General features: G+C 43.1%; 1 long non-coding RNA gene across 1 annotated transcript in view; it reads right to left on the bottom strand.

Annotated features, from left to right (window-relative positions):
* Positions 1–10,868, bottom strand: part of LOC309855551 — a 174,257-nt gene extending 163,389 nt beyond the window's left edge. The window contains exon 1 of the long non-coding RNA XR_014306853.1: positions 10,816–10,868. This is a non-coding gene — a long non-coding RNA (uncharacterized lncRNA). The remainder of the gene's footprint in view (positions 1–10,815) is intronic.
* Between the last annotated feature and the right edge of the window lie 8,754 nt (positions 10,869–19,622).

The following is a 19,622-nucleotide window of genomic DNA, read 5'->3' as shown; positions in this document are numbered from 1 at the left end:
GTCTGACCCTGTATGATGCCACCCGGTGCCTGCAGCTGCCCTCTGGAAGGTGTTGCTTTAGCGGCAGAGCCGGAGGGCACCAAGGATGTGTCTGTCTCCAAAGTCTTGGGCACCACATCACAATGCCTTCCTGAGAAGCAGAATCAAGGACAGTTGCTGATCTTCATTCCTTCCCACCAAAGGTGTCTCATACACCATCTTTGGAAGTTGGAGCCAGGGGGCGTCTAGGTGGCTCAGTCGCTTAAGTGTCTGCATTCAGCTCAGGTCATAATCCCAGGGTCCTGGGATCGAGTCCCACACACTTGCCTCCCTGCTCAATGGGGAGCCTGCTTCTCCTTCTCCCTCTGCCATTCCCCCCACTTGTGCTTTCTGGCTCTCTGTGTGTCAAATAAATGAATAAAATCTTTTTAAAATGTTTGGGCCATACTCTTTCGCCATTCTACTTTCCCTGGGGTAATTTGCCACCTCCATGAATTTACCTGCATCTTTCCCAAAATCTACTTATCTTCCAGCCTTCTTGACCATAATGAGTCTATAAATTTTCAATAGACAGTGTGAACTTATAATTGCTAATATTTGCATAACATGCACCTCTTTCGATCTCAAAGAAAAGCTTCGCACTGCAATGGTCTCTAATCTCCAATTAGGTTCTGTTCCGGGATCCCACTGGAATTCTACGCACCTGTCCCCTAAGATGCCATAAATTGTGGTCCAGTTTCTCAGCCAGCCAAGGAAAGCACATGGGAAATCTTGCTGAAGTATGAGTAAGAGCCAACAAAAGGGAACATATTTATCTGCCTCGAATGCTGGGACCTGAGGAAAGCAAGTTTCATTACAGACAAATCAGGAAGGAGGTGCAGATTGCTTTTTATGTCACTCTGGAGTGGAGGTCTGCCATTGATCATTAAGGCCATTTCCTGCAATGCACTCACCAAAGTGATACTCACTTCGGAGTGGACAAAACTTAGGAAATGGCCAAGGGGAGCTCTGCTTACACTTTACACTCTCAGCATTTATTTGTATTAATTTCTTTATAGGGCAGTATAGAGACATGAGGCCACATTGAAAAAGCAAAGCTTGTCATCCTATGGCCTTGGGTCAAGAATAGAGATAGTGCTGCTCATGTCAGTTTCAACCGCCAGTGGCCAAGGGTTTGATCTGATGCTTTTTCAAGTTTTCACCATAGCCTTTCTCAAGCTCAATGGCCAATAATCCCACAGGAAAAGATTTTAGGGCCCTCTCAAAACTTCTGTTTTGCTATCTCTCCCCAGCCTGCTTCCTCTGCAAAAGTCACCTCTTTGCCTGTGCATCTACCACCTCTTAGAGCCTTTGGAGTCAGCCACGAATTGCAGTGCTGATTCCTTCCATGACCACATATTGTTTACAGGAAAACTCTTCTTCGTTATGCCTTGCCAGTCAGAGTGACGTTTTCATCCGCAACCTGGACCAGGTTCGGAAATGTTCTACACATAAATGTGAGCAAATGTCTTCTGTATTGAGAGACATGTACATTCTGTAAATGGACTCTATTGAAAAACCAATACATAGGGTACACTTATGTCCTGACCCAGCTGGAAGGAGGCACTTCATTTCCATCTTTCAGAAAATTGGTGTAACTCATTGATTTTCATAACAAAGAAAGCAGTTTTGTGTCCTCTAAAAAAGACTGTCATAGTAAGCAATAAATTGCCTCTTTGGAGTGAACAAATTAATAAGATATTTTCTAAATTTCAAAATAACAAAGAACGATGTCTGTAATGCTAAGTGCATCCCCTTAGTTGCAGGACATTGTGTCATGGACCACCTGAGCAATGACACATGGCGGCCAGTAGTCTGATTTGTACATCAATTCACCTGGAAACCTGTTAAAAGAAATTCTTGCACATGACAAGCTTTCAATAAGACACTGACAAGATGGCCAGGAAGCCCCCTTAGCTGGCTTTTTCAGGTGTCCAGACATCTAGTCAACCTACCTCACCAACTCATCACCATGCTTACTGGAGTAAACCCAATCTCTTCCTTCCCCCCTGGAGATGGGAGAAGAGCCACTCACACGTTTGTATGGAATTCTCATTCCCCCTCGCTCTGTCCCCACATGGCGCTGTCCGTGTAATAAATAAACAAATCTTTATGTCACCCGGAAGTTCCTGGGTCAAATTACACAACTCGGACAATCTTGGGTCACTACAGCCTTTTGTTTTTCTCTCCATCTTAAGCCTTCTGGGTGACCAACACCTATCTAAAACTCACGTTGCTGCCATATGCTGTTGTTCTGCTTCATCTTTCCAGTGAAGTTCAGTATTTTCCCCTTAAGTTTGGTTTATCAGTATCTCCAGCGTCTATCTCCAGCTCGGGTCATGATCCCAGGTCCTGGGGTCAAGTCCCACTCTGGACTTCCTGCTCTGCGGGAAGCCTGCTTCTGCCTCTGCCTCCCATCTCTTAGGAATAAATAAAGAAAATCTTTAAAAATTAAAAAAAATTTCTATCTTCCCACTTTTAAAGATTAATTCTAGGAATTATTGCTATAAATCTAAGTGTCCTATCTCTTTCTTAAAAAGTCTTCTCCAGGGAACCTGGGTGTCTCAGTTGATTAAATGTTTGGCTCAAGTCATGATCTCAGGGTCATGGGATTGAGCCCTAGTGAGGCCTCTGCACTCAATGGGGGGTCTGCTTCTCCCCTTTTCCCTTTGCCCCACCCCCCTACTCACATTTACACACACGTGTTTTCTCTCTCTCTCTCTCAATAAATAAATAAACAAATCTTTAAAAAGACTTCTCCAAAGGGAGTTTGATAAATAGTCCAGTAAGGGGCTGGAAGAAAATATTATAAGTTTTATTCATATTTCATGTCATTCATTTAACTGTTTAGCTTTTGCATGTCATTTATAATGTGCATAATAATTTAGTAGAGTAGTAGAGTCTATAATTTATCAAAAATTTGCTTAAATTGGTGCTATGTCTGCAAATATTTTTGTATGTATGTATGTATGTATGTACTTATGTATTTATTTATTTTTGTAAAAGAGAGGTGCACAGTAATAAAAGGACATCACTGCTCCAGGGACCCAGATATTTCCCCAAGTTCTGTTTCCTTCCATTCCCTCTGGGCTTCATTAGACCCCCTTAACACCAATCTTGTCCCTAAAACACTCCCTCTGTAGCACCAAGTTCGAATGCTTAACTCGGGCCATCACTGCAGGCTGTACCGGGATGACCTTAGGGAAAAGGGTGGTGGTTCTCACGGGTTTGCTGTGTCACCCCCATGAACAGTCCTTTGTTCTGAACAGCTAGTGCAGCCCACGTTTGCAATCACAGGCTCTGGCACCAGAGTGGGCGTAGATCCCAGCTGGCCCCTCAGTAGCAATATGGCTTTGGGAAAGTTGTGTCATTTCTGGCCCAGACTTAAGGCTCATCCATAACATGGAGGAGAAGACAGTGTGACCCTCAGTGGGCTGTTGAAAGGATCACGAGATGGTTCGACTCAGGTGCTCTGAGGTACCCAACACACAGTAGGCCCACAGTAGAACAAAAAGTTGTTCTATTGATCTTATAGTTACTATTACTCATACTAACAAAACTGATCATTTGATGATTTTGAAGCGAATTGTCTTCACCTGGATTTCTAAGATTAACCTGCTTCAAAATGAATTCTGCTCTACTGTGAAAAACGAGCTAACCAGCAGGTTTCTTCTGCGTCTTTTTTCTGAACTTTTTAGGATCCTCTCTAGAGAAAGGTTCTAAAGGAAGGCAAAGTGCAGAAATACTCTTGCTTCAAAGGATGTGTAGGAAATGATTAATTTTGCCAAAAAACAGTGCCTTGAACATAAAAGATGTTTGATGAAGCTCACTGTACACAGTGTATCCCTCCAGGATTCATAAGTTGAAAACTCAATGTCCAAAGGGACATAACTAGGAAATGGGGTCCTTGGGAGATGTTTAGGTCATGAGGGTGGAGTCCTCATGGGCGAGATTAGTGTCTCTATGAGAGAGACCCCACAGAGATCCCTCGCCTCCTCCACCTTGGAGGTTATAGGGAGAAGATAGTCATCTATGACCCAGGAAGTGGGCACTTGAACAGACACGGAATCTTCCAGGGTCTTGACCGTAGAGTTCCCTCCCAGCTTCCAGAACTGAGAGAAATAAGTATGTCTTTAAAGCACCTAGTTTATGGTGCTCTTGTTACATCAGCCCAAACTAAGATAAAGCTTGTCTCTTATACTGAAAAATAACACAAATGTTAACAACAATTTAAAAAAGGAACATTGTGGCCAATGACATGTAATGAACATCATCTCTCCTCTACAGAGCTAAGAGCTTGATTAGTTTCGGGCAACTCAGTAGAGTATGATTAAACCAAAGAGCAGCAAGATGTCTAAATGCTCAAGTCCTGTGCCTCCTGCTTTTCTGCCAAAACAAAAGAAAAGCCCTAGGCTGCTTTTGGTTGCCACCAAGCACAAAACAGCCAAATTCCAAATTAGAAAGCTCTGGGGTTTAATTGTGGATGTATGGAATTACATAGAAGCTCTCTTTGATCATTCCAAAGGATGTTTCCCTGAAAGGTTACAAATACATCTCAGCCTACCAACCATCTCAGGCCTATCACAAAAATTATATATATACACTTTTAGCATTTTAAAATGTGTCTAAATTTCAGTTTCGGATCCAGTTTTGACTATTGTTATGGGCTTAGTTGGATGCCCCCAGATTCCTACGTTGACGTCCTAACACCCATCATCTCAGAATGTGGCAGTATTCAGAGACAGGATTTTTAAAGAGGTGATAAAGGGAAAACGAGCTTACTGGGGGTGGGCACCAAGCCAACAGGACTGGTGTGCTTACAGGAAGAGGAAATTAGGACACAGACAAAACAGACTGAAGGACAATCGTTTGAAGGCAGAGTGGAGTACACAGCTATCTGCAAGCCAAGGAGAGACGTTTGAAGAATCGAACCCTACTGCCACCTTGATCTTGGACTTCCAGCGCCCAGAACCATGAGAAAATAAATTGGATGTTGCCTAAGCCACCCGACTGTTGATATTTTGTTTACGACAGCCCATGACTCAAATTTGAGGACCTCCCCCCTAGACTTTATCCTGAAGTTCTGTTTCAGCTTCAGGGGCTTGTGTAATACTACTGTATCAAGGAGGGAGGCTCCTGCCATTCCCCGCACTGGGTCATTGAGACACTGCACAGCTGTCCCCAGGGCTGGCTACATAATTTACAAGCCCCATGCAAAATGAAGATATAGGGCTTTTTGGGCAAAAACAGGGAGGAAGTGTTTGTTAAAGGTGCTAAAATAGAAAGCTCATTTCCTCCATGGTCTGTCTTCTGAAGGGGCATGGCTGCTGTTTTCTATTTGCATTTAATGTCATTCCAAGCAAATAAAAATTTTAAAATGTGATTATGGGCATGATTTTTGCCATTCATCTTCGCAGGATGCAATGTCAGTGTTAAATAATTCACACAGGGATTCCACAGCTGGGGCACACCCACGTGCCCTCTTCTTATCAGAACCGTGGAAATCCTGCACAAGACCAGCTATGCCATCTTTACCTCACCTGAGGACTCACACCTGTTCCACCGACCCTGCTGCCATCGGGGGCTGCCTTTCTTTCCCTTCCCTCCTAAGTCACCACTTCCAAGGCTTGGCTAACACAGGGAAGTGACATGAGTAAGAAAGGACAAGACAGGGTTCTGGGCTGCTCACAAGAGGCCACCGCCTCCTGCCGGTGCTCAGAGCAAGCTCTAGTCTGTAGGGAAGGCGAGCTCCGGTTGATCGGTTATAGACGTCACGTGGTCAGCGAGTCTCGTTGACCACCACTCACGAGGTGTCCATTTCCATGCTGTGCTCACCGGGCAGGGCGAGCAGTACATGCAAATGAGGAGGCAAGGAATGGTGGATACCCACAGTGGGCTGTCCCCTCCGCTATGTACGTGCTCCACTGTCCCACCTGTTATTCCCCAATAATGGGTCCATGATTAAAAGAGCGAGACTGATACAAATCGAAGGTCAAACAAAGCTTTATTTCGCACCAAGCATCAAGAATCAAACTGCCCAACAGGGCCACTTCTCTTACAGAGAAGTCGACCCCTCTCTCCTTTACGGACTAGCTTTTAAGGGAAAAGGCCATGCGGTTGGGCCTGGCCATGCACAGGTGGCCAATGAAATTGTAACACACAGAGAGAGCTGCACAGTGATGCTAGGTGACCAATTGAATTACAACTTACCTTTTAGTAGACATTTGACCTAGCCTATCACCTTGGTTAGGATTGGCGCCCAAAAGACTCACAAAGGGCGGGACCCATACTCCTTGGTAGCTAGGGAGACAGTATGCAACCCTCCACTGATCAGATGTCTTTACCTGGCCTGACCCACCCTTGTATTTGGGCTTTGTTACCTGAGGTTGATTTCCGGGACTTGTTTTTAAGTAAGTCCCCTGGGAGAAGGGGATCAGGGACAGCTTAAGGGTTAAACAACAAGGTTATTGCGTAACCTCAATGGAAGCCTCTGGCTAAAATATAAAAATATAAAATAGGTCCTTACACCACCCACTTCGCTCAAAAAACACAAAGTCAAAAATAAAACTGAGTAATTCCTAGACAGTGCGAGAGAAGCACACTGACTTCACCTTAGAACCCTTCTGAGGGTGGTGCTTGGTGGGGGTGGGGGCGTGTGGGGGGGTTGGGGGTGGATAATGGGACCTCTGAGGGTGTGGCCCAAAGGGCAGGGCCCTTTGGGAAGAGGCTTTCTGGGGGAGGGGCCCTTCTGGGAGCAAAGCCCTGGGTGGGGGCGCTCCCTCTGGGGGCAGGGCTGGGAGCAACCCCAGAAACCTGGCCCACAGAGAAGCTGGTCCTGTCTCTCCCTCTGCTCCCTTTCCCCAGGGACCCCTAGGCTTGGAGACTAAAGTCAAAATTAAAGCCATATGTCTAAATGGTTCATACTGTGGTTGGGTACTGTTTTTAACATATTAATTGACTGGTTTTTCTCAGTATTTGTCAAACCTTTCCCAACTCAAGGCTTTCTCTTAAGCAGCAGCGCAAGGCTGGCCCTTCAGTTGGGTCAAGCTGTTTGGTGATTCTGTGTAAAAACCCACCCTCTTGCGCTGCTCAGGAGGGCAGTGTTGCATCCTAGGATAAACATAAATATATATCAAATGTGTTTACAAATTATATTTATATGTATACATTCAATTCTATGTTTACCTATATATGTATAAAATAAAAATAAAAATATTGTTTAAAAGGCTGTTTTGCGGGGCGCCTGGGTGGTTTGGTGGGTTAAAGCCTCTGCCTTCGGCTCAGGTCATGATGCCAGGGTCCTGGGATCGAGCCCCGCATCGGGCTCTCTGCTCAGTGGGGAGCCTGCTTCTCCCTCTCTCTCTGCCTGCTTCTCTGCCTACTTGTGATCTCTGTCTGTCAAATTAATAAATAAAATCTTTTTAAAAAATGCAGTTTTGCGGGGAACCTGGGTGGCTCAGTCCTTAAGTGTCTTCCTTCCACTCAGGTCATGATCTTAGGGTCTTGGGATTGAGGCCCACATTGGGCTCCCTGCTCAGCAGGAAGCCTGCTTCTCCCTCTCCCACTCCCCCTGCTTGTATTCCTGCTCTGTCTCTCTGTTAAATAAATAATTTTTTAAAAAGAAATACTTTATTAAAAAAAATAAGTAAAATGCTATTTTGCCCTCTATCCTGGTAAGATGGAACACATTCCTAACAAGAGATCTTCCTTGACTCCGTGATAAAAATTTAACATTGTCTTAATGAATCCTCAGAACATCCGCCCCCCCAAACCTTCTCAGATGTTACAATTAAGGTTCAGTGAAGTGCAAACACTTGGCCTGAGGTAATATACCCAGTATGTGGCCTCTTGCCATAGTCTAGCAGCCCAAATTCGGGGCGAGGGTGTTTGAGTGTCGTTGGCCAAGATGAAAAAGCTGAAAGATGAAAAGAAGGGTAGTCTTTCTTTTTGGCCCCAAAAAAAAGGATTTAGAAAGAAAGAGACCTGTCGCCCAAAGGAGGAGGCTCCCCACTGATCCCGGCTGGGCAGAAGTCAGAGCAGAATGGAAACTCCCATCACCAAGGAGAATGGGCTGCTCCTTCATACAAAAGCATAGGATCCCTCTCACCTGATATGTTTCTGTCCCATAGTCATCCCCCTGTGCCTGCCCCATAATATCATTCTCAGGAAATGGCTGAGAGATACATTCAACTTGCAGAATTACAGCAAATAAAGTAATCTTTGACTTATCCTGGGAGCTTCTGATTACTGGGAGGGGCCAAGCCATCCTAGGGCAAGTGCACTCATTTCAAGAACCAGTAAAATGACTCAAAGAGTATCATAAAGGCTAGTGATCATGACTGGTCCAAAAATATTTCTGGGAGTCCTTTTTAACATCCCTCCCATCATTTCTTCTCATCTCCAAGGGAATGGTACTTAGGTATTCTGAAAGAAATATGCATGACTAGTAAACTGTGTGTGACCCCTGCCGCCTAATTCATCCCTCACCAGCAATTAACACTGATGGTTTGAAGGATGGCTACTCCCCTGGCAGGGCAAGAGCTGAAGCAGAATGTATGGGGCAAGGTGGCTCTTCCCCCTGGATATAAATAATTAAACCCAGTAGCCACCCTTCCTGCCTGGCCACTCTCATTTAGGTATGGCTGATTATCCCTAAATGGGAGTGAGTTCGGGGCAGGGGTGGGGGAGGGAAGCAGGTGACGGTCAAAAAAACTACAGTAGCTGCCACTGAGGGTCCAACCTGGCATTAGACTGAGCTCAAGTCCTGATTCCATCATAAACGAGCTGTATGAACTTGGAAAACTGAGTTCAACTCTCGAAGCATCTGCTTTGCCCCCCCCCCTTGGAGTGAGAATAGTCAGTAGTATTGACCTCACAGGGCTTGTTAGGAGGATTAAAGTAGATACTGTTCATTTAGCACAGTTCCTGGCCTATAGAAGGCACACATAAAAGTTGATTATCGTTTTTATGGACCTCCAACTTTAAGCCTTCTATAAAGAACCAAATGATATCTCTGAAAAATACCAACTTCCCATAAGGTTGTAGGGAAAGTGGTATCTATGTTGACCTGATTAGAAAAAAGTGGAAAATCTCTCTTGTTTAAGCCTTGTTGAAATTTTCTAAACTCTGTCCGCTCTTCTGCTTTAGTAATTAGAACAAACGTTGGAGACTCATGGTTTTCTGATAATTGAGTTGCTCGTTGTAACGCAGGGCAATTCGACATTAGTGTTTATTTAAAAAATTACCGCAAATGAAGATAAGTGGAGAGACGTGCACTAATTTGATGAAAATCCTGACGTGAGTGTTTCTTCTTGGGATTCTCTCTCTCTCTCTCTCTTTTTTCTCCTATGATCTGAGAGCGGATTACATTCTACTTGGGTGATGGCTCAGGTCAAATGTGTGGTTTTGCAGGTGCCTGGCTTTCACAGACAATCTTGGAAGCACCATCATTGTCTCTGTAAGAAAACGGAGGGAAAGATGTGATTTTAACACTCAGCCTACAACAGTTCAACAATCTACCAATGTGAATTTAGAAACGCTGAGCAGCTCCCCCTTCTAGTAAGGAATATCTCTCCCGTTATCTTATAACTCTGAGTTTCTACAACTGAGCAATCTACTCTTTTGTGTAAAACAGCTTCCGAGGATTGTTTCTCCTTTAAACGCAAGTGAACTTTGGGGATGGCACTCAGATCCCTTTCTTTTACTGGACAACTGTGGAGCAGAGGTTGGGTGTGTTTCAAGAGGGAAAATATCCACAAGGGGACAGAAAAAGGACATAAATGTACAAAATACCATTTTCCAAGAATGTAAAAAGCTAACTTCCAGGGGAGCCTGGGTAGCTCAATTGTTAAGTATCTGCTCTTCGGCTCAGGTCATGATCCCAGGAGCTTGAGAATCCAGCCCCGCGTCGGGCTCCCTTCTCAGTGGAAAAACGTGCTTCTCCCTCTCCCACTCCTCCTGCTTGTATTCCCTATCTCATTGTGTCTCTGTCAAATAAATAAATAAAAATTAAAAAAAAATGCGAACTTCCAATATGTATTTTTTCCTTTGCTCTAAATATCTCAATGTTCACTTGTTGAAAGCAATTGATTGAAGCCCTGGGAAGAAATGGTAGATTGAAGCACTCATCGGAGTTGTTTGTGCTGCTTTGCAGGGGTCTGGCTGCACTAAATTATTTCAAGAAGTATTAATTATCTAAGTCACTCAGAAGAAGCCATTTACCTATTTCATTTTCTTTTTTTTTTTGAAGATAATCTTTTTTTTTAAAGATTTTATTTATTTGTCAGAGAGAGAGAGGGAGCGAGAGCGAGCACAGGGAGACATAGTGGCAGGCAGAGACAGAGGGAGAAGCAGGCTCCCTGCTGAGCAAGGAGCCCGATGTGGGACTTGATCCCAGGACGCTGGGTGTCGCTCTCGGCCCGCAAGAACGACTCGGAGACTCACGAGACGCTTTTTTTCTTCCTCCTTCTTTACCCTCGGCGCATGCGTTTTTATACAGGCAGTGTTACCCAATCACAATGCAGTGCTCATGCACCTCCCGCGAGAGTGGACCTAAATGAACAGCCAATCATATTCAGTCCCTTACAGCTCTTAGAGTAGGCCTCCTGTACCGGCTCCCGACATCTCCCCCTTTTTTATTTATTTATAATGGCTGAGATCGTGCCTGTCTTAGGTTGCCAATCCTCAGCACACATGCTTACCCGTCATCGGGTACTCTCCCTGGTCGAAGAGCCCCTGTCTTAGGTTGCTATGGTGTGGGATCAGTCTTACCCGTCTTTGACTACCGATCTAGCATACTTAGCCATATCTGGGGGGAGGTACCAGCTTCAGGAGCCATCATGGCTTGAACCATGAGGTGTTACTGTCGTTGATTGCGACGGACACGGCCACACACCCAACATAACATTAGTACATTAGCTGTGATTAAGAGAACAGCCATGGCACCAAGTCCGGCCCACTGTTTGAGGAACGAAAGATTGCTGTAACATTTTTTTTCCACTCACTAACAGGTGCAATAGTTACTTTGGTAGAATATATGGATATAATTTGAGCTCATAATTGCCTAGTTAAATTTTGAAATTGACGGTTCCAGGTACCATTAAGCATTCTTCCCAATTGTCTAGAGAGGTTAGCTGCTAAGGATAAGTTGTTATGAGCTATAGGGGTGATACAAAGTCCAGCCATATTATGTATGCATCCTATCGACACAATTGACTCTAGGATATCAAGTTGTTCCTGTACAAGATCAACCCTTTGATTTACAATCAAGATTCCCATGTGTAGATGTCCATTGATTTGTTCTTGCGTGGCCAAAGCCTCAGCCACCATTCCTGTGACGTTATTGAGTGTGGCAGCTGTCTGTACCGAGGTTGTCAACACTACCGCGGCAGCAGTAGCAGAGGTGGCGGATGCTGCGATAGCTGCAATAATGGCTGCTGTTATTCCAAAGTCTCGTTTATGTTGAAGCAGCACCGGCAGGTTGTCGGGGTTCACCTGTACTGGCATCGGGATATACGTCGGTATCTTGGCTATTACTGCCGAGTCTCCCACTGTGGCGTTCCAACATTCTGATAGCAGACAATTCTGGGACTCACAAGAGAGACTAGATGACTTGTTAATAGTAAAAGCATTAAAAACTATGAAGAGAAAGGGAGCTCTAACACAGACGGGCGTTGGTGAGTAACTTATGTGCTTAGCTGAGGTGCAATTGCGAGTAACATTTGTTTCAAATCGAGAGCCTACGTGATAGTTGTATGTACAGTTACACCATGTAGACCCATTAATAAAGTGAAGGCTTTCCAAGCCTGTACATGCCTGTGCAGCATTGCAGAGCAGCCACCTATCTAGAAGGTGAGCTGACGCGCCTTGCGCCGGGTCTTGGTAGGTATAATTATAGCCAAAAAAGGTGGAGTTAGAGTAAGTGGGGATTTTAGGACTGAATGAGAATCCTGTTCCCACCCAAACTCCTGAGAGGCTACTATGGCAGCCACTCGTGTGGTGCAGCTCGCACAATAGCAGGCCTTGGTGCAGCAAAGTTTATACGGAGGAGGCCCCTCATAAGGTGGCGCTGTTGGGGCTGGGCGCGTGGGCATAGGATCTAAGTTATCTACCACTTCCGTCTTTGTTTGTAACTGCGCCATAGCTCCTTCTTCCGCTTTTAATTTCAGCTGCGCCATAACTTCCCCCTGCATTTTGAGCTGCGCCATAGCCTTCTTTAGCTTTTCCTCCTTTTTTGCAAGCTCCTTTTGCATCTTGCTCACCTTTTGGCTTTTGGGCGATTTCCCTCCTCTGCTCCTTTCCAAAAACCAGGGAGCCGTTTGTCCCACTTCTCTCAAAAACAAATGAGCTGTTTTATTTTTTAAAGGAGTACCAATTGCTTTAAGGATATCAGAAAGCGGCCCAGCATTTTATATGTGGCCATCTTGTTTCCCATACCGGAAAGCTTTACTCTCGTCCTTATCCTAGGAACTTTGCAGCCATCTCGTTTCCCATCCCGGAAAGCTTTACTCTCGTCCTTATCCTAGGAACTTTGCAGCCATCTCGTTTCCCATCCCGGAAAGCTTTCTACGCTCGTCCTCGACTTGAGGAACTTTCCCTGTCACTAGACAGAAATAGGTGCACTCTTTACCTGATCGTCGCCAACTCCATGCGTCTCTCACGATGAGAATCCCGGGTTTCAGCACCACTTGTCACTCTTGCCTGCAAGAACGACTCGGAGACTCACGTAGCGGTGAACCTTTTTCTTTAATCGCTTTTTTTCTTCCTCCTTCTTTACCCTCGGCGCATGCGTTTTTATACAGGCAGTGTTACCCAATCACAATGCAGTGCTCATGCACCTCCCGCGAGAGTGGACCTAAATGAACAGCCAATCATATTCAGTCCCTTACAGCTCTTAGAGTAGGCCTCCTGTACCGGCTCCCGACAGCTGGGATCATGACCTGAGCCGAAGGCAGCTGCTTAACCAACTGAGCCACCCAGGCGTCCCCCTATTTCATTTTCTGTGGTTCTTGATCCTTCCCCCAAATTCTCACAGGCCTCCGCAGCTGGCACAGAGTCCGCTCCCATAACTATAATCCCTGTCCCATACTCTCACCTCCATCATACATCATACATACCTGATAAAACCCCACCTTGGTAAAAACCCAACGCTCTATCCACCCTACGTCAGCCCCTGGCAGCTGAACGTGGCTGGTGAGAAAAGCAACGATGCTGGAAGTTTTCACATTAAATTCTTTTTTTTTTAAAGACTTTATTTATTTATTTGACAGAGAGAGATCACAGTAAGAGAGAGGAAGGGAAGCAGGCCCCCTGCTGAGCAGAGAGCCCGATGTGGGACTCTATCCCAGGACCCTGAGATCATGACCTGAGCCGAAGGCAGCGGCTTAACCCACTGAGCCACCCAGGCGCCCCTTTCACATTAAATTTTCAGCCACAAAGCCAAGTATGTTTCTCTGACCGACAGAATCTCCACTCTTCTCGTGAAATATTTTGACTATTTCACATCTTCTTTCCTCCAACCTTAAGCCAGGGCTTCTCAACACTGGCCATGCTTTTGAATCACCTGAAAGACTTTAAAACACAGGAGTGCCCACCTCCAGAGGATCTGATCTAATTGGTGTAGAACCAATTAGATTAATATCCAATTAGGGTCTAGATATAAGTGTGCTTTTAAAATTCTCCCAGTGATTCTAATGTACAGCCATTTTGTTCAGAGTGAGAACTGAACACCTTCCATCAGATACATCTGATGACCGACCATTCTGATGATTTCACTGAGAAAAGTAAATTGGGGGCACCTGGGTGGCTTCAGCTCAGGTCATGGTCTCAGGGTCTCGGGCTCTCGCATCGGGCTCTCTGCTCAGCAGGGAACCTGCTTCTCCCTCTCCCTCTGCCTGACTCTCTGCCTACTTGTGATCTCTCTCTCTCTCTCTCTTTCTCTCTGTGTCAAATAAATAAATGAATAAAATATTTTTTTTTAAAAAAAGAAAGAAAAACAAATTGGGTGGGTGTCTAGGTGGCTAAGTGGTTAAGCGTGTGAATCTTGGCTCAGGTCATGAGCTCAGGGTTATGGAATCGAGCCCCACATCAGGCTCCATGCTCAGCGGGGAATCTGATTGAGATTCTCTCCCTCTCTTTCTGTCTCTTCCCCCTGCATGTGTGTGCTCCTGCTCTCTCTCTCTCTCTCTCTCTCTCTCAAATAAATCTTGAAAAGAAAATCAAATCGGTAAGGAAAGAAGACCCACAGAATCCCACTAAGTTTACCTGGGTGGAACCCTTACTGCAATCCCTTCTGAGTGAGGACAAGCCCCTCCACTTGGGGTTTCTTCTCATTTCCCTGATCTCTGAGTATGAATGTGCTCCAGGACCCAACCTCAGACTTCTCCTCTGTCTACACTGAGTCCTTGGTGACTGTCCCTCTTCTACCATCTATCTCCTGATGACTCCACATCTCCACCTCCAGTCCAGACCTGGATTTTGAACTTTCTTCCACTGCCTGCTTTTCAGATCTACCTAGATGAGTTAAACCCAACATGTTCAAAACCAAGCACTTATTCTTCTCGAGCTCTGCTGGTCTTGCAATAGCTCAAACAGGAAACTGTAGAGTCATTTTTGATTCATCTCTTTCTTTCACTGCCCACGTTTAATTCTTTGGTAGAAGCTATGGATTCTATCTTCAAAATATATTCTAAATCTGACCAGTTCTCCACACTTCAGTTACTCCCACTGTGGTCCACAACACCATCTTCTATGAGTTATTGTAATAGTCTGCTATCTGGTCTTCTGGATTCCATCTTTGCTCTGTTCTAGTTTATTTTCCACTCAGCAGTTAAAGCAATCCATTTAAGACAAAAGTCAGACCTTGTTATTTCTCTGCTCTAAGATCTCCAATGGCTCCCCACTTCACTCAATACAAAATTCAGTCTTACAAAATTTAACACTCAACTTTCTTCTCAATTCATCTCCTACCTCTTCACTCAGCTGTCTCTGCCTCCGCTCACCAGCCTCCTTAGTGTTTAACAGAATACAGCAAGTGCGTGCCTCCCTTGGGGGGTTGCACTTGTTTCCTCTTCTTAAATGTACCCGTCTTGTTCTCTGAATCCACTCAAGGATCTGCCAATGTCTTCTTATCAGGGTAATCTCCCATAACTGCACACACAGCCAGCACCAGCACCATCACAATCAACATAATTTCTGTCCCTCTCTACTTTTGATTTCTTATCAACAGCTGACATATTATATATTTATTTATTTACTGTCTGTTCTCTCTCTTCTATTTGAATACATGTGCTATAAAAATGGTATTTGTGGGTTTTTTTTCCTGATTTATTCTGTGTTCAGAAGAGGATTTGATACATAATACTCAGTACATAATTGAATGAATGAATGAATGAATGAATGAATCAATCAATCAATGGAAATATCAGGTTATCTCAATCATAAGAGAGATTTCTTTCAAGCACTTTCTATAGTATTGCCCTATTTCATTCTCTGCATCTCTGGGTTGATTAGTAGATAAAATCATCATGTAAAATCAGTTTGAGCAAGGTTGTATCCTTAAGCTTCTATGTCACCTAGGACTCCAAATGTCACGGTGTACCATGCACATTTGCCTCCAGCCTTCTCCCCCATATTTTGGTCATGGTTCAGCAGCTGTGGCATCGTTCAGCTTTCTTTTCCCCTCCCCTGTATCAGTTCCAGGAGGTCCTCCTTGGCTTTGGGACCCTCCCCTCCCCAACCATTTTCTTTCACATCTCCAATGTCAGGAATTGTCTTATAGTTGGAGCTAAGTAGGTGGAAGTCCCTATAAAGTTACCACAGCTTGACCCTGTGCCATGTGGTTACTGCTCCTAGGGCACAACTGATCATCTACATCCCTTGGCATGCCAAGCCACAGGCCTTTTGAGGACAATTTAAAGAAAGAAAATAAACTGGTTATTATATGAAAATCTCAGATAAGGAAATAAAAAAGAAAAAAAAATAGAGAAACCCCACCAGCATCAAACCAGACAGAACGGAGGGGTGGCAATTTGGATGACCTCAGAATACTTTTATAAGAAGTGCAGCATTCAAAACAATCTTGAGAAAGGAGAACAAAGCTGGAGGTATCAGTTTCTTGGATTTCAAGATATACTACAAAGTTATAGTAATCAAAACAGTAGGGTACTGGGAGAAAATATACGCATAAATCAATGGAAACAGGATAGAGAGCCCAGAAATAAATTCACAATTATATGGTCAATTAATCTTTGACAAAGGAGGCAAGAATATGTAACAGAAGAAAGTCTCCTCAAAAACAGTGTTGGGAAAACTGGAGAGCCATATGCAAAAGAATGAAACTAGACTACATTCTTTTACCATACACGTAAAGAAACTCAAAACGGATCAAAGATCTAAATGTGAAATCTGAGGTGTGCCTGCCTGGCTCAGTCTGTACAGCATGCGACTCTTATTCGTGAGGCTGTGAGTTTAGGTCGCACATTCAGTGTAAAGCTTCCTTAAAAAAAAATTAAATGAATAAATGAGAGACCTGAAACCATAAAACTCCTAAAAGACAATAAGCAGTAATCACTTGGAGATTGGTTTTAGCAACATTATTTGTGGATATGTCTGCTTAGACAAGGGAAACAAGAACAAAAATAAATTATTAAGACTACAACAAAATAAAAAGCTTTTGCACAGTAAGGGAAACCCGCAACAAAACCAAAAGGGAACCTACAGAATGGGAGAAGATAAGGGTGAATGATAAATATAATAAAGGATTAATAACCAAAATATGTAAAGAACACACACACACACACACACACACATAAAGACATCCAATAGACATGTGAAACGATGCTCAATATCACTTGTCATCAGGAAAATAAAATAAAAACCACAGGGAGATCTATCACCTTATACTTGTCAGAATGGCTGGTATTAAAAAAACAAGAAAGAACAAGTGTTGGCCAGGATGTGGAGAAAAAGGAACCTCTGTACATTTTTAGTGGGAATGTAAATTGGTGCAACAACTGTGGAAAAGAGTATGGATTTTCTTCAAAAAATTAAAAATAGATTTACCATATGCTTCAGTAATTCTAGTACTTGATATTTACCCAAAGGAAATAAAAACACTTGATTCAAAAAGATATATGCCCTGCTAGGTTTTCTGCAGCACTATTTATAATAGCCAGGATATGGAAGCAGTCCAGGTGTTCATCAGTATATGAATGGGTAAAGATATGGGTGTATATAGATATATAATGGAATATTATCCAGCTATAAAAAAGAATGAGATATTGCCATTTGTGACAACATGGCTGGATCTAGAGGGTATTAGGTTAAGAGAAATAAGTCAGATTGAGAAAGGCAAATACCATATGATTTCACTTCCTTTTTTTTTTTCAAGATTTTATTTATTTATTTGAAAGAGAGAGAGAGAGATCACAAGTAGGCAGAGAGACATGCAGAGAGGCAGGTGAAGCAGGGTCCCCACCGAGCAGAGAGCCCGACTTGGAGCTCGACTCCAGGAACCTGGTATCATGACCTGAGCCAAAGGCAGAGGCTTTAGCCCACTAATCCACTCAGGGCCCCCTGTAATTTCACTTCTATATGGAATCTAAAAAAAGAAACAAGTGAACAGACAAAAAAAAAAAAAAACAGAAATAGACTCTTAAATACAAAGAACAAACTGGTGGTTATGGGAGGGAAGGTGGATGGGGGATGGGTGAAATAGGTGAAGGGGATTAAGAGGTACAAATTTCCTGTTATCAAATAAATAAAATAATTTCCTGTTCTCATCTGGAGATGAAAAGTACAGCATTGGGAATACAGCCAATGATATTATAATAAGTTTATATGGTGACGTGATGATATACTTACTGTGGTGATCACTGAGTAATGTATAGAATTGTCAAATTACTATGTTGTACACCTGAAACTAATTTAACATTGAATGTCAGCTATATGTCTAATAATAATTTTTTAAGTGCAGCATAACAGAAGCTCTGGGTGGCTCAGAGGAACATATTGTGAGAAAAATCTGGGCACTGAAATCTCTCAGTTAGAAAGTAAATAAAAGTAGTGAGATTCTTAATGTGAGGTTTGGAAAAACGTTAACCAAAAATTTTAACTTTTATTTTTATGTATGCATTAAGGCCATACATGATAAAAAATATGTCTAAATACTTACCAAAGAGCTTTTTGAATATATTTATATTAAAATATTAATGAAAAGAAAACATTGTATCATAGTTTAAATGGTAGCATTTTTTGTTTCTTATTAAACTATACCAGGAAAGGAGGCCAAGACTCAATGAAATATGGCTATTATCCCCAGTTTCACAAGAGCATGAACCTCTCTGGCTTAACAAAGCCTAAGGAATCTACTACAGAAATGGATTGTTCTTACTACTCTGGAGCCTTTTGTGCAGAGTATAAACCAAAAGCTAAATATTAATCTTAAAATTAATTATATTACAAAGTTGTATTATTTGGAAGATGTGTTTAAATGACTCAAAGTTAAAAGATCTCAGTATAATGCTGGTTCTAAAATTATCCTCCCAGACAACATTACTTGTAAAACTTAATGATGTAGAACCATAATCATAGCATCGAGTAGGAGGTTGCCAAGCAGATGGGAAAGTTTTTTGGTTTTTGTTTTCCAGTTGTTTTCTTCCCCTTCCTCCCCTCCTTTCACAAGGAGAATCAGCCACTTGTTTTTAAAGGCTGAAGTATTTTTACAGTTCTTGGTTGGAAACATTTGTTTATACAAAGTAGCACTTGGTTGCTAAACCCTTGATTCTAAGTGGACATAGCCATCCCATTTTTGTTGGGCCAGGGTTTGGATAACAATTTGATTTCCCAGTCTGTTTCTTTTGTGGACATATAACCCTCTCCCAGTGTTGCATGCTCTGTGAGCTACAAGCACTTGAGAGCTCATAAGCACAAAGACTCTAAGGTTTCTTTGGGATTAGCACCATACAAATGCAGATTTGGGACAATGGAAGACTGTGTCCATCCTTGTAACTGTTACTGCTCTACTTCCTGCTTCCTCTGGGTAGCAAAGCAAGCCACTGTTTTTAAAATACACGCTCACTTTAGCCGCTGACTTTTTCACTGGCTGCCTGGAGAAGAGAAGGAGTTCTTGCCTATGTATTTCAGTGTTTCGATCCCTTTCAATTATTTTTAAAAATAAATATCATTAAATTTTACAGGAGTATTACAGAATTCCTAATTGCAGAATTTGAACTTGAGCTACGCAGTCTTACATTTCGTCTTCAATCTATGTGTCATTGAACATTTTAAGTCTAATTACCTGTATGAACTTTCTTCAGAATCTTTCCTTGGTTAACACAGTATAGAGAAGTGCTGGAAACCAGTTCTTTTCTGTGACACAATTCTTCCAACGGAGTTGAAATGCTTTGCAAACAATTTCACGTATATCAGCCAATTCATATACAAAGCAATGTCATGTGAATCCTTTCCTTTTTATATATCATCTTTCAGTGATGATCAGGAATTCATGCTGGTACAGAGACTCTGGTTTGGGAGGAGGAAACAGGGGCTTGCGAGGGGAGGGTGAGAGCAGAAGCTGCTCACCTGCTGTTAGAACTGACCGTAGC

The sequence above is a fragment of the Mustela nivalis genome (genome assembly GCF_964662115.1).
Source record: "Mustela nivalis genome assembly, chromosome: X".
Taxonomy (NCBI): domain Eukaryota; kingdom Metazoa; phylum Chordata; class Mammalia; order Carnivora; family Mustelidae; genus Mustela; species Mustela nivalis.
This window is presented reverse-complemented; position numbering and strand designations above follow the sequence as displayed.